This window comes from Rhinatrema bivittatum, chromosome 2 (genome assembly GCF_901001135.1).
Source record: "Rhinatrema bivittatum chromosome 2, aRhiBiv1.1, whole genome shotgun sequence".
NCBI lineage: Eukaryota > Metazoa > Chordata > Amphibia > Gymnophiona > Rhinatrematidae > Rhinatrema > Rhinatrema bivittatum.
In genome coordinates, this window is record NC_042616.1 from 523606454 (window position 1) to 523616558 (window position 10105).

The following is a 10105-nucleotide window of genomic DNA, read 5'->3' on the forward strand; positions in this document are numbered from 1 at the left end:
TAGTACTATATTATAAAATAGTGCGGCTAGATCACCTAAGAAAAAAGCTCACTGAAAATTATTGTAATTTGGATTTTTGTAGCAGTCAGGAGTTGAATAATTAATTAGTTGGAATTTGAACCATACTGTTTAACAAATTGAATCCAATTGCTTGAATTATTGTTATTCTTTCCAAGTCCCAGGATTTAATTTGAAACACACAAAATCAATTTAAAAAGTGTTTAATTTCACAATCTCCATTAAAGGCAATCATTTTCTTTTCATACAACCTTTTGTAGTTAAATGGATTCTTAACATCTACGTTTGGACATGCTCATGCATGAAAGGTAGTTGAGGTGAACAGCCATTCAAGAGGGTCAGGTAAATGTCTTATTCACTATCTTAATTTTGAAAAGTGGCTCCTCAGGAGCTTATATAGAGATAAATATGCTGACAATGAGCCTATAATGAAGTTACTGACACACCATAGTCACTTAACTTTATATTGAAGACCACACTTGACGATGATGATCATGATGATAATAAATGATGGATTATATAAAAGCTCTTCTCCATGGGTATGTATGTATTTTCTGCCTCATTAATATAGTCAGGAGGCTTATTCCTTTTTGGGCATGTCAAATTACACTAATGATGTCAGCAACAGCTGGAATAGATAGAAAACACATGTATGATCAAGGAGTGACATCAGTAGACTCAAAATGAAAAGTGAAAAGCCTACCCACACTTCAATGTTAAGCTTGTCTCTTTTAAAATATCCCTCTAAACACTTATGTGATCTGGCTTCATAGGATATATTTAGGGTCCTTTGTTTTCAGTTTTTACCAGGCTTTTGCAGCACTGAAAATCAGTTCAAACTGATTTTCACCTAAATTTCAAAAACATAACTGTAGGCTCATCATGCTTTCCAACATCTCCTTCCCTAGAAACTTGACAGTGGGACATTCCCAGGAACTGGGCCTGGACCATACATGCAGCAAAAATGTGTGGGAGCACTCTGCACATATATACTGTAGTCACAAACACATGCCCATACTGCAAGAAGAAGAAAGTTGCCAGTAGAGGAGGGAGACAGACTCCAGCACTAAAGTCAGAATCACCACTGAATGTGCATTGGAGTTGAGAAGCCAGACCTGCTGCTCTAACATCTGCTGGGGAGGGAGGGAGGAGTAACCTATGGAGCTGTGTTAGAGGGAGTCCCAGAGTTGCCAATAGGAAGAGAGAAGGAAGAAAAGGGAAAGAGACGTTGGTGGGAATGATGAAAAAAGGGAGAGGAAAGGAAGAAATAAGACACAGGATGAGGGAGGAAGTGACAACATGCAGTAAAATGGTGGCCTAATCTAGAGGCTCCAGCCCTGATTTTGCTATCATTAGCAATCTGAGTGTAAATCCCCCTCACTAGTGCTGGCAGAAAACTACAGAGAAAGGTCACTGCTTAAAGATTTCATAGGCAAAAAGAAAAACGGGTTTTAAAAAGTTTTCCTTTACCAACCATGAGGTGATGCAGGCAATTGGCCCAGAAGGTGAGGAGGAGAGCGACATTAAGGGTCAAGTTGTAGGCCATGAATGTGGAGGCATTGAGGACAGTGAAGATATGGAAGGTGTTTTGACCCACTCTGAATCTCGGCGATGGTTTGCAGAGTTGCACTACAAAATGGCGCTGATAAAATTGGAGTTTGGGGCAATGATGATGGAGCTCTGGGGAGACGACATTGATCTGGGCTAATGCATGGAGGAGGCAGAGGTATGTGCAGATGACCAGATTGCAGATATAACTGCATGGCTGGAGTATGTGACTAATATCGATAAGGTAGCACAAGATATGGAAGAGCACCTGGAAGATCTAAAGAATAGGTCTCGCAAGTCAAACCTTCAGTTCTGTGGAGTGCAAGAGCTGCTGGAAACTGATGACTGCTTTGAAGTGGTAAAGAGCATTTGCATGCAGCTGCTTGCATTAGATGAATCAGCTGAACAGGTGCCAGACATTAGATTAGAAAGAGCGCACAGAGCCCTAGGAGAGCAAAGGGGTAATCTACCTCAAAATATTGTTTTATGTTTTCATAGTTTCGTGGTCAAAGAAAAAGTGACTGCAATGGCCAGAAAAATGAGACAGATCTTGTGGAAGAATCAAAAGGTGGAGGTATTTCAACATCTATCCATAATTACTATATGGAAATGTAGAGAATTCAAAAATATCTTGTTGGTATTGAAAAAAGAAGAAATCATATATCGTTAACTGTTCCCCTTCAGCCTTCAATTTTCAGTGCAAGGTAACTCAATTCAAGTGAAAATGGTGTCAGTGGCAGTGGATTGTTTGTGGAATGCAGGTGTGTTTGTGCCTATGGGAGAGGATTCAGTGATTTCTGCATCTCAGCCAAATCGGAAAGATGATCTACCTAGGTGTCAAAGTGTCCCGGGAACATGCAGACATCTACATGCGTCATCTTGAATGGCGAGGATGTGAGGATGGGACTCTGAAGTTGACTTGGAAAGAGAAATGGTGGGATTATGCTTGTGGGGGTTCTGCATGGTTATGTTATAAGTGGGTTGGTAAGTGTCACTGCTATATGGTGGGGGATAAGCAGGATAGAGGGAGATATGGAATGAAAACTAAACATTTTGGTTATACTTTGTTCATAAGAGGGGCTTCAAATGGAGCCTGTGGGTGGGGACCAGTCTGGATGGAGTTGCTCATCAAGGAAGGAGGAATGCACCAAGAGGTGGTTAGGTATGTTTTGGGGTATGGGATGGGGGCGGGGGGAGATGATGGGAAGGGAGGGATGGGGCAGAGTGGAGGGGATGGGTATCATCATCCAATTGACTGTTTATTTGTGGTTCGAGGGTCAATAGATATGTGGGGCAGGAGGGAAGGTGCTATGAGTGCCCTGAGAAAATGTTGGGAAGTAGTATACTGGATTACAAGATGATGGCTATTAAAATAATGTCTTTAAATACAAAGGGTCTAAACTCCCCTTTTAAAAGAAAACTGTTGATTAAAGAGGCTGAAATCTTAGGGTTAGCTCGCCAAGAATTGAGGGCTCTAGATTTGACAGAGATAGCTTCACAGATGTTCCAGGTTAAACAGTAATATTTTGAATTTGGAAATAAGTCAGGTCGTTTGCTGGTAAGATGACTAGCAAGGAGGGAGCACATTCCGCTGTCTTGGTTGGGTAGAATCTCTTTGGTTAAGATGAATGTTGTGCCGAGATTCTGTTACTTTTTTCAAAAATTACCAATACTGATCCCAGTAAGGGTGTTAAGGGACTGGTAGAGAAAGCTTTTCCATTTTATCTGGAACAGAAGATCACCTTGTGTGGTAGGTGAGGTTCTTAATCAATCCAAGTGCCAGGGTGGATTCGGGTGACCTGAAGTTGGCTTACTAATATACAGCATCCTAGTTGCGTGCAATGTTGGAATGGCATTATAAAGGTAAGCGAAAAGTATGGATAGACCTAAAGTGTGACATCTTATGGAATCTTCCTACAGAGATTTTAATCTGGTCAGGTAAAGGAGTTAGGAAAAAGGGTAATAGGGGATCCCCCTTCACACAATTTACATTGGATGTATGATTGAAATTTAGGAAAAGACTGGTGATATTCATGTTTGATAAGCACATATTCAACAAATAATTTCCTCCTGGTGAGTCGAGTATGGCAGTTGCTTATTGGTTGTGTTTGGGCATCACGAGAATAGAGCAGGTCTGGGACAGTAGAGCTATTTATTCATTTGAAAATATAAGGCAACTATACCCACTAGAGGAGGATAGATTTCCCTATCTACAACTGTATTATTTGTTAGATCTAAGAGGATTCTGGCGGATCTTCATGCAATAAGACACCTTTTGAGGTCCTTTGTGCTAGAGAGAATGGGGTAGATATAATAATTTCTAAAGAATATGCACTCCTGCTTGGGATCCTGTATCATAAGCCCAAGCATATTGTGGCATAAGAGCGGGGCTTGAATCAAACATTGAAGACATCACTTGGGGTTTATGCTTTCAGCTAACGAGGAAAGGCTCTGTGTCCATACTGATAGTAAAAAATGGGTATAAATTACTTTATACGTGATATCTCTCACCCCATCCAGACTAGTTAGGATGTTTACTGAGGGAACTGATCATTATTGGTGCTATTGTTGGGGAGAGGTACTTTTTATCATATTTGGTAGGACTGTGTAAATGTGGAGAGCTTTTGGGAGATGATTATTGAACTTATTGTTGAAATTACTGGGTGTATGATTCTGAGGAATCCCAAAATGATTGTTATCACCATAGATGTAGGTGGTATTAGCAAACAGTTCAGGAGGTTGGTACTGCACATTATTGTGATGGCCTGCTGTGAACTCACAATCTGGTGGTGTAAAGTTGAAGTGCCACAGAAAGAGGATGTAAACAAGCATCTGGCTAGAGTCTTCAATATGTATAATGTAATGGCATGTCTGCATGATTCCATCACAAAATTTGACAAGACATGGGGACCATATATCTGTTGGAAGGAGATTCAGACATCTAGTGTTCGATTAGTAATCCTGTGGACAGAAGGTTTGATTAGTTGGCCTAATACCATATCATATAGATGGAACAGTATGGAGGATGGATGATACTGTAGGGGAAGGGGACAAGAGGGAAAGAAATGGGTAGGGGTGAGAATTTACAAGTTAAAAATGTAGATTTGTATTGTATTGCGATATTAGTGCAAGGCTATTTCATATGATATTATATTGACATTTTATTTTTCTATATGAAGAATTTGCTGAGATACTGAGTCAAGTTGTAAGATATAAAAGAGTATGCCTGTTGCAAGTCTGACAATAAAAGCAAAGTGAAAAAAAAAGACACTGGATGAGGGGGAAGGAGAAATTCTGGGAAGAAGGGAGATTCTGTGGAGAAAGAAGAAGAGAAAAGGTGAAAAGGAAAAACGCTGGACGAGGAGAAGGATAGAGAGGAGAGAGAGGGAGAGAGAGGGAGAGAAAGGGGAGATCCTGGGAGGAAAGGTCATTTCCGTTTTCATCTACAATAGCCCTATCAATGATTTTGAAAGTTATATGACCATTTTCATAAAAAATTTGGAAAACCCTGATGTGCATTTCTTTGAAATAAATGGGTAAAATGCAAAGTCCATTTTTGTTTTATGCAAGAACCCATAAAACAAATGGAGGGAGGAAACATTTCTAATTTTGAGAAAAAAATGTAGTAATGATTCCCTATCTGAATCCAAGATCAAAGAAGCTAACAGGGAAGCAAAAGAAACAGAGTTCACGTCAGATCTTTCCAAAAAATCTGTTAAATTCAGAAAATTGATCTCATGAACAGGGATCAAAGACAGACTTCCCACACACTTCTCTCTTCATTTAAGGTAGATAGTATTGTTACAGTTTCATCTGCTTTGTAGCCTCCCCTCCACCAGGTGAACCCGAAAAACATAACCTCCTTACTGGCCAAGCTCCTCATTCCTGCCTGCACCACAGTCAGACTCCAGCCCTAATTAACTCTGTCTGTCCCTTGTTTCAATGCTAATGCATCGAGTGTCCTTTGGCTCCTTGTCCTAGCCATCCCTTGCGGCCTACCAAGGCCTTTCCTCATCTTGCCTCATGGCCTCCAGGCCTTTTGAGCTCAGTCTTGTCTTACCTTGTGGCCTTACAATCTTCTTTCTTTTTACCTTGCTCTGCGGCCTTCCTAGGCCTTTCCCTGACCTCTGGCCAATCCAGGCCTTGCCTAGCTCTGTGGCATCTCTAGGCCTCTCCCTGTCTTGCCCCTCAGGGCCTTCCTGTATCGCTGCCTTCAGTCTCTATGATCCATGTTCTGTGTTGTATTTGTCTTGCCCTGTCTTCTCGTATCTTAGTCCATTCCTGTCCCAGCCAGAGTTCCAGTTTTATCTGCATGCTGTTCTTAAGCTCCATTCATACCTGCATGCTGTTCCTGAGTTCCAGTCTTATCTGCACACTTTTTCTCAATTTCAGTCTTGCCAAATGCTATTTCTGAGTTCCAGTCCAAACCTGTTCCAGTCTTACCTGCACATTGTTCATGAGTTTCAGTCTAAGCCTGCTCCAGCCTTACCAGACTTTTCTCAGTCTGGCTCCAGCTTTTCCAACATATAGAAGCCTTGTTCTAACTTCACCAGACTACCCTAGCCTTGCTCCAGCCTCGCCTTGCTGTCCTGAACCACACCAGGGATGGTGTCCCCCATGCTTTATCTGGACCAGAGCCATTACAAGTATATCCTGGAGATAGGTGAAAAATTCTGATCTGAGATCTTCACGCATTCTTTAAGAAATCTTTTAAACAGCTCCAACAGTGAAATGGAAGGTAGCTTTGGAAAATTCATCAAACACAAATTATAGCACTTTGAAAAATTCTACATTTCAATTTGTCTAGAGAGAGCAATGTAACGCCCCCTTGACTGCTTACCTTGTGGGGCGTTCCTGGGTCCAGGAACCTCCCTAGGGCAGACCTCATCAGTCCTCATGCTCTTGGCACCTGGTGCCTCCACCTGGGGATGAAGGTGTTAGTGGGTGGGATTTCCCTCTCTTCACTCCTGGAAAACAAATGGAACTGTGAACAAAGCTGACAGTATGAACAAATATATATAGGTTTATTAGACTATACAAGTATATACATTTCTACAAGACTATGTACATTGCTAATAGGGATGTGAATCGTTTTTTGACGATTTAAAAAATCGTCCGATATTTTTTAAATCGTCAAAAATCATTAGAGTGCACGATATAATACAAATTCCCCCGATTTATCATGAAAAATCGTTAATCGGGTACGGGAGTTATTTGGGGGGAGGGCGGGGAAACCGGCACACCAAAACAACACCTAAACCCACCCCAACCCTTTAAAATGAATCCCTTACCCTCCCGAACCCCCCCAAAATGTTTTAAATTACCTGGTGGTCCAGCGGGGGGGGGGGGTCCCGGCGCGATCTCCCACTCTCGGGTCATCGGCGCCATTTTGGCTGCCACTAATAAAAATGGCGCTGATGGCCCGATAAAAAACAAACCCACCCGAACCTTTAAAACTTAACCCTTAGCCTCCCCCACCCTCCCGACCCCCCAAAACCTTTTAAAATTAGCTGGTGGTCCAGTGGGGGCGCGGGGAGTGATCTCCCGCTCTCGGGCCATTGGCTGCGTTAATAAAAATGGTGCCGATGGCCCCTTGCCCTTACCATGTGACAGGATGTGACTGGATGGCCCGCACCATCTTTAAAGATGGTGCGGGCCATCCAGTGCTCCTATCATGTGACAGGGGCCGGCCAATGGCACGGCTTCCCTGTCACATGGTAAGGGCAAAGGGCCATCGGCGCTATTTTTATTAGTGGCAGCTGATGGCCCGAGAGTGGGAGATCGCTCCCCGTGCCCACACTGGACCACCAGGTAATTTTAAAATGTTTTTTGGGGGTTCGGGAGGGTGGGGGAGGGTTTTTTTGTTATCGGATCGGGCACAGCCAATAACAAAAAAAAAATTGAGCCAGACGATAAAAATTTTAAGGTTTGAATCGGAACCGGAACCGATCAGATTCTGGTTCCAATTCACATCTCTAATTGCTAATAGGATGTCAAGCAGCACACTTATCTACTCGTAGTTAGTAGTCCTAGTTTACACAACTATATACTTTTCTGTAAGGTAGCAAGAATATATAATATTTGGCAATTTGAGGCTTTTGGCCCCCTCAATATATACCCTATTGAATAGAAGGGACCTCTTGTGTTACTGCTTACTCAAGAATTATTATTATTATCCTCCCCTCTTTATCCCAAGTATCACCCATGTGAAAAGATGCAACTGAGCTGATGGGAAGTGTTGGCCTGAAAGGGGGGGGGGGGTGTTCCATTGTATCTAAACTATCTCTTTCCACTTCGCTGAGTGACCCAACTCCATCTCCTGGTCTGTTGCTGGGGTCCATGCACTCCTGGAGGACCCAACTCCACCTCCTAGACTGCTGCTGGTATCCTTTGAAGACACCTCCCTCTGAACCATGTGCTGCTGAGTGACTGTTGGCTTTCCCCTTTGTTCTTGCTTAAAAGCTGCTCTATCTTCTTTTTAAAGGTTAGCACCAGCAGCCTGGTTCCACCCTGGTTAAGGTGGAACTCATCCCTTTGGAAAAGACTCCTCCTTCCCAAAAGGTTCCCCGTTCCTCTTCCTTGCACCATTGTCTCATCCACCCATTGAGGCTCTGGAGCTCTGCCTGCCTCTGGGGACCTGTGCGTGGAACCGGGAACATTTCAGAGAATGCTACCCTGGAGGTTCTGGTTTTCAGCTTTCTACCTAAGATCCTACATTTGGATTTCAGAACCTCCCTCCCACATTTTCCTATGTCGTTGGTGCCCACATGTACCATGACAGCCGGCTCCTCCCCAACACTGTCTAAAATCCTAACTAGGTGACACTTGAGATCCGTCAACTTCTCACCAGATAGATATGTTACCAGGCAATTCTTATGCCCACCAGCCACCCAGCCGTCTACATTCCTAATAATTGAATCACCAACTATGATGGCCGACCTAACCCTTCCCTCTTGAGCAATAGCCCTGGGAGACACATCCTCAGTGCGAGAGGACAATGCACCACCTGGAGAGCAGGTCCTTGCTACAGAATCATTTTTTGCTGCATCAGGTTGATGCTTTTTCCTTCATGAGACCTTCCTCATGAAACCTTTGTAGGCTTGGCATGTTCTGGCCTCTCTCACTGCTGCTTTACTCCTCTGATGGTGCCTTGGAGAGCTCTTATCACTGCTGGTAGCATTTTACCTTATTATGGGTCCTTGGGCTATTCACTTTTAGTGCCATGTTGACAAAGCTTTGATGCATTGGAATGCTTTCACCTTTCTGATATTGTCTGTCCACAGGTTTCATTAGAAATAATTAGAAATTCCAAATTTGGAAACCCAAAATATTCTGCAATGCTTCCCTCATTGACTTTAATGTGAAATGAATAAACAACTAAAATGAAGAAAAAATTGTTTGTGTTTGAAATAAATCAAATGAATGATTGTGACCTATGAAATGAATAAACAAACCAAAACAACATTTTCCCTTTGCACATCCCCACTCTGCTCTAAGACTGGAATCAGCCCTATTTAATTATTTATTTGTTTGTTTATTTGTTCATTTTGCTGTCCTGGTTTCTGTACTCCAAAAATTGCTCCTATAATTACCCAGAGAAATCCCTCTATTCAAACCCTCATACAGCAAATTATATCTATCTATCTATACATATATAAATCTATTTTCTCTCTCTCTTTCTCTCATTATATATATATATATAGAGAGAGAGAGAGAGAGAGAGAGAGAGAGAGAGAGAGAGAGATATCACTCTTCTCAGGACCCTGGGATATGTCCAGAGCATACAAGGATGAGTCAATAAATAATGTGAATTCAAACTGCCTGGATGCTATATTTAAATTCACTATATTTATTAACTCCACCTTCATCTATCATCCACATTCGGAAAGTGACCTATAAAATAGGAAACTCTGCTTACTGTATGATTTTTCAACACATAACAAGAATATTGTCAGACATGTAGTCAAGCATGGTTTGTACAAAGAAACGGATGTCTATTCCTTCCTTCCCCCAAAGAAGAACCTATAAAAAAGCAGAACATTAAACATATTCGGATATTTTCAGTTCAGTTTGTGTAGTATGTTTATACTTTATTTCCTGTATTTTCTGATTTAATGGTATATGAGAATGTTTAGTGAGTGTGAATGCAGAATTATGGTTGTGTGTTTACTTTGTGGGTAAGTTATGTATATGGAAAAGGATCAGATATCAATGATGGAGAGAAGCATGCATGATTAATGAGATTGTTAGACTGATTGTATAATTTGCCAGTGCCCTTATTTAATTTGTGCTAGTAAATAACTGTTTCTTAGCCCTGAATAGCCCCAAAATAACCTTTTTCTAATAGTTGTTATTCTGTAAATTCTGAATATCTGCTGCAGAGAGGATTAAAACTGCTGAGGTGAATCATCCTTGATGTTATTAACATATTGAAAGAGAGGATATTGCTGCTATTTGAATTTACTTTAAAAATAAGCAATATTATTCACTATCTATAAACTTTGGTGGGTTTTTAGATGTCACTAGTGAAAAAGCTAGG

At 41.6% G+C, this 10105-nt stretch overlaps 1 long non-coding RNA gene across 1 annotated transcript; it reads right to left on the bottom strand.

Moving 5' to 3' along the window:
* Positions 1-234: 234 nt before the first annotated feature.
* On the bottom strand, positions 235-9612 carry LOC115086200. The gene is made up of 3 exons (XR_003855146.1): positions 9485-9612; positions 6407-6533; positions 235-646 (listed from the first exon to the last, which is right to left on the bottom strand). It is a non-coding gene; the product is annotated as an uncharacterized LOC115086200 (long non-coding RNA).
* Between the last annotated feature and the right edge of the window lie 493 nt (positions 9613-10105).